The sequence below is a fragment of the Colobus angolensis genome, unplaced genomic scaffold (genome assembly GCF_000951035.1).
Source record: "Colobus angolensis palliatus isolate OR3802 unplaced genomic scaffold, Cang.pa_1.0 Scaffold51, whole genome shotgun sequence".
Taxonomy (NCBI): Eukaryota; Metazoa; Chordata; class Mammalia; order Primates; family Cercopithecidae; genus Colobus; species Colobus angolensis.
The window spans coordinates 7,450,960-7,456,381 of record NW_012118599.1 but is presented as its reverse complement, the minus strand read 5'-3'; the positions used below and the strand labels follow the sequence as shown (position 1 = coordinate 7,456,381).

Genomic DNA, 5,422 nt, shown 5'->3' with positions numbered 1-5,422 from the left:
GGACATGGATGAAACTGGAAACCATCATTCTCAGCAAAATATTTTTGGGTTTTTTGGCCTTAAAAACATTATTTTCTCTTTTTCTCCAAGGTTCTTTGTTTAGTTGAGAGAATTGTGTTTGGCCATAAGATCGGCTATAAAATTTTAATTTTAATGTATACTCTAAAGGATTATTTTACTATTTGTAAATTTGAAGAGTCAGTTAAGGACTTTAATTTTACCCATTGAAAATAATATGCCTTTTAATTATCTTCCTAGGAGAGAAAATGAAATAGTGCTTAAAATTAAATGTACAATTTGAAGAAAATAGATTTCATATTAATCTCCAAACCGCCATGTGTTACCACTAGGATTATTTAAATAATAAATTTATGAAGTTTTCAACTAATACCGTCCTTGGTTTGATTCTGATATTAGTGTCCATCATTTATAAAAATGCTATTCATGCCATCTTTACGAATGAAGCAAAAATTCCTTGCGTTTCTCTGGAAAGTTAGCATGAGTTGCTTGTTTTCTGTTTCTACAATTGTGTATATATAGCATATGGGATTCGTTATTTGAAACTGCATTTAGAATTAAAAAATTAAAATTAACATTGAATTCTTTCCAAACCTTACTAGGTTTTATTAAAATCACAGTTGATTACATTGGCTCAGTTGTAATTGCATCTTTTTTTACTACAAGAACTTTCTGTTCTCTTACTGTTTACACTAGTAATGCCACAGGAGCAAAGATTGCAGGTACGTCGTGCCTGTTTCTGTTGTCGCCGCCTATTTGGTTGGGGAAATAGGGAGAAACAGTTGATAGTTCTGAAACCTCTCCTGAGACCATGTGAGGTAAAAAGGTATGGCTTTGCACCTCCTGGGACTAGGGAGAGTTTTATCTTTTCCTAATCTCTTCTATCTCAGGTCGCCTTTGGAAAAATTTTTCTTAGAGTATAAACATGGGGCAGACTAATGTGGTAACATATAAAATTGTCTGGGAGACACTTTAAGAGCATTCAAGTAATAGACAATCATTCTGCCCCTTGCTAGACCATTCTAAAAAAAGAAAAGTCCAAGTAAAAAATCTCCTGCCCTACAAATGTTAACTTTCCTCTTTTATTTTCTGAAATTTCTGAGGATGGTGTGAGCATGCTTTCTGATGGGGCTGATTAGCTCTGAGTTTCAGAATGACACTCAGATGAAGCTAAATTCTATGAGTTCTTGTTACCTTTTACTCTTCCTGTGACACAGGAGACATATTCAACACAGTCATCTTATAAATGTGGTGTTATAGCATTTACACAGGAAGATTATCAGAAAAATTATTCAAAGTTTATGTCCCATATGAGGAAGATGAGTGTGACATTTTTGAACACATATGCATACAGATTTGAAATCCACAGGAGAAAAGCAAATGTTGGTTCATTTTATTACTGACCCTTCTTGTCATTTCATGTAAGTAATTTCTCTAATTTGTGCTTCAATTTTCTCTCCTGACAAATCATGATAATTATATAAAGAGGTAAGCCTTCTTAAGGTAACACTCTTAAGATATCAATTTGGGAATTTACCAGTTTTGAAAAACTTGGACAAGTTAGATAACTTTTTTGAGTTTTATCAATTTTTAAGTTTTATCAATTTTATTATAAAAATAAAAAAATGTGGGAGATGTTCTATTGTGATTGTCATAAAATAAGTTGTCAGTGGATGGTAATTTTCATTATTTTTCCCATTACACATTTTTAGTGGTCTCAAGAAAACACATGAGGCTATAATATATATTAATCTACTTGGAGAACCAGAATTAATATTGGACTGATGTATCAATAATGAAAACTGAGATGTATTTAAATTAATTTAGTTATATATGGATGTCATGACTACTCTTATTGAAAACAAACAACTAAACCAAAAATTGACCAGTATAGCATTTTTAGCTGTATTAATGTTGAAACAATACAAACAAGAAAACCAAATCATGTGAAAAGGCGAGTTAGCTCAGCAACTGAGTGTATATTAGTATGGCTTCATTGTATAGATTCTAAAAGTACTAATCATTAACTGATCACCACCATTTTCAGTGTAAAGACATCTCCTTAATATTAAAAATATTCACCGACTTATATACAATATGGTAGTTTTAGGATTTATTAATTGAGAAAATACACAATAACAAAAAATAATGAGGGTTCCATTTCACTTTTCAGTGAGTTTGCATTTTAATTATTTTGTCATAGGAGTATATGCAAAAGTTGTATATCCAAGTCTGTCTTCACTTAGACTGGGGCTCATTGTTGAACATACCTAAATTCTACAAGTTAGAGGCAAAATGAGGCGAGAACTGTTTTTGTTAATTTTTGTGCAAATGTAAACCTATTTTTTCCATAGTGCATACAAAGTCATGGAGGGAGATTTGAGGTTTAAAATGCAATAAATTATCATTCATTTCTTCATTCATTCCTTCAAAAACTTTTCCAGTGAGCCTGGGTTATGTATGAGCCAAGGGGCTGGGGATACAACAGTAAATTAAGACAAAGATGCTATCCTCATGCTATTGCCACTTACAGTTTTGTGGGCAAGAAACACAACAAACAAACATTTTATAATACAATTTTGCAATAATAGTGACATAAGGGTAAGGGGCAAGAGAGTGAGGGGGTGTGTGAGTGTGTGTATGTGTGTGTATGTTATGTACCTGTGTGAGAGAGAATGTATCAAGGAAAGTCTGAGGAGATTATTAACATTCGAGCAGGCTAACATGCATATATTTGGGGAAAGGTATTTCTGGTAGTGGAAATAACATGTCCCAGAACAGTAAATAAATTGTCATGTTAGAGCAATACAAAGAGGACAAACTAGGCTACAGAGGGTAACCAAGGAAGGATGTTAGGAGGTGAGGTCAGAGATTTAGGTGGGGTTTCATCATCTAGGACCTTGCAGGGCATGACCACTGTCAGACAAGCTTGCCTCAGAGGTAAAAGCAATTATGACAACTCTTGAAAAATAAGATTTTTGCTGCCTAATGTTATCCCACAAGTTTGGCAAAAATTGATACAGCTTTCTAATGTCTGAATTCATATTTATATCTAGGAAGCTATGTGTTATTCTTTTTTTCATATGCAGTTAGAGAAATGATCTCTTTCTGTTTTTGACTGCCCCTCAGAACTTATTATTAATAATTCTGCATTAGTGGTGGGCAGGGGAAATAGCTTCCTATTTTATAAAACTCAGACTTCTGAGGCACTTGAAACTGGAGTTTATCTTTACTTTTGGTTCCAGTTTCTAGAACCTCAAATTTCTTGTTAGTAAGGGGTCCTTTGTTCCACAATCCGAGAAAAAATTAATTAAACATGGGTATTGAGTCATCATTGTTTATGAAGAATGGAATTATATCTGGGTGAGATGGAAAGGTAGATGATTAGATTATGACTTTTGTGTAATGTGAATTTTTACAAAAAACTGCATTCTTTTCCGTTTAGAAAAAGAGAAACTTGTAGTTCCTTATCATTTTGACATTTTCCCTTCTCCTCTCTACAGGCACACTTTATCTACTTCTGTGGTTTTAATGTAAAACCTAAATTTCCTGTTCTGCCATTTCTTTTGAGGCCCAGAATCTTGTGTCTAATTAACTATTGAATATTCTGCAGACAGTTAAAACCTAGGGTATATAAAATCAAAATCACCAATTTTCTGTCTCAGACCAGCTTCTTCTGCATATTCCCAGTCATAGCTGATGGCATCCCATTCCACCTATTCTCCCAAGTTAGAATTCTGAATCATCTTTGCTCTGTCTTTTTTCGTTCTCCCTCATCCTCACGTCACAGCACATTGTTCTACTGTAAGGATATTTCTTAAATAGTACCTTATCTCCTTTCCCATTTACTACTGCCTCTTACCTAAACTTGTGCAGTAACTTCCTGTCAGTTTCTTCAAATCTGTTCGTCTCCCATTCTACTTCCTGGTATGCTTATAAAAATACAGTATGTAAATGACTTTTACTTGTTCCCTACGGTCTGTAAGACATACAGAAATTACTCAGCATGCCATGCAAGTCTATTTACAATCTTTCAAGTTGGATATCTGGCCTCATAATCTAAGGTCTGACTGCAACAAAATACTTGCCGTTCTTCAAATATTTGCTCATGCTTTTCCCTACTATGGTAATGTTACCTTCACTCTCTAAGACACACATAGATCTTTCATTTCCGGGCAAATAAGCTGCCTCACATCGTTCAATATTAAATGTTGATTTCTTTGTGAGTTCTTGCTGTTCTCATGGTTGCTCCTTTCTGTATTTCTAAGAATTCTCTCGGCAGACGCGGATCGTAGCGGGTGGCTGCTGCTGTAAGGCGGTTGTGGAAGTTAATAAAGGTATCCACGGAGAACACTGAAAACTCAGTGGATTCAAAATCCATTAAAAGTTTGGAACCAAAGATCATACATGGAAGCAAATCAGTGGACTCTGGAATATCCCTGGACGACAGTTATAAAATGGATTATCCTGAGATGGGTTTACGTATAATAATTAATAATAAGAATTTTCATAAATGCACTGAAATGGCATCTCGGTCTGGTACAGATGTTGATGCAGCAAACCTCAGGGAAATATTCATAAACTTGAAATATGAAGTCAGGAATGAAAACGATCTTACACGTGAAGAAATTGTGGAATTGATGCGTAATGTTTCTAAAGAAGATCACAGCAAAAGGAGCAGTTTCATTTGTGTGTTTCTGAGCCATGGTGAAGAAGGAATAATTTTTGGAACAAATGGACCTGTTGACCTGAAAAAATAACAAGCTTTTTCAGAGGGAATTGTTGTAGAAGTCTAACTGGAAAACCCAAACTTTTCATTATTCAGGCCTGCTGTGGTACAGAACTGAACTGTGGCATTGAGACAGACAGTGGTGTTGAGGATGACATGGCGTGTCATAAAATACCAGTGGAGGCCGACTTCTTGTATGCATACTCCACAGCACCTGGTTATTATTCCTGACGAAATTCAAAGGATGGCTCCTGGTTCATCCAGTCACTTTATGCCATGCTGAAACAGTACGCCAACAAGCTTGAATTTATGAACATTCTTACCCAGGTTAACCGAAAGGTGGCAACAGAATTTGAGTCCTTTCCCCTTGATGCTACTTTTCATGCAAAGAAACAGATTCCATGTATTGTTTCCATGCTCACAAAAGAACTGTATTTTTATCACTAAAGAAATGGCTGGTTGGTGGTTGTTCTTAGTTTGTATGCCAGGTGAGAAGACGGTATATTTGGTACTGTATTTCCCTCTCATTTTGACCTAGTCTCATGCCGCAGAGGGTACTTTAAGTCATACTCCTTCTATCAGGTGGAACCACTGTGAAGCTACCTCAAACTTACAGCCAGGTAGTTGCAATTGAATTAAATTAGGAATAAATAAAAATGGACACTGGTGCAGTCA

The 5,422-nt window shown here is 35.2% G+C and overlaps 1 pseudogene across 1 annotated transcript; it reads left to right on the top strand.

Moving 5' to 3' along the window:
- Nucleotides 1-716: 716 nt before the first annotated feature.
- LOC105524954 lies at nucleotides 717-5,194 on the top strand (annotated as a pseudogene). The gene is made up of 2 exons (XR_001003834.1): nucleotides 717-740; nucleotides 4,314-5,194. The product of XR_001003834.1 is annotated as a caspase-3-like (transcript).
- The last annotated feature ends 228 nt before the right edge of the window (nucleotides 5,195-5,422 follow it).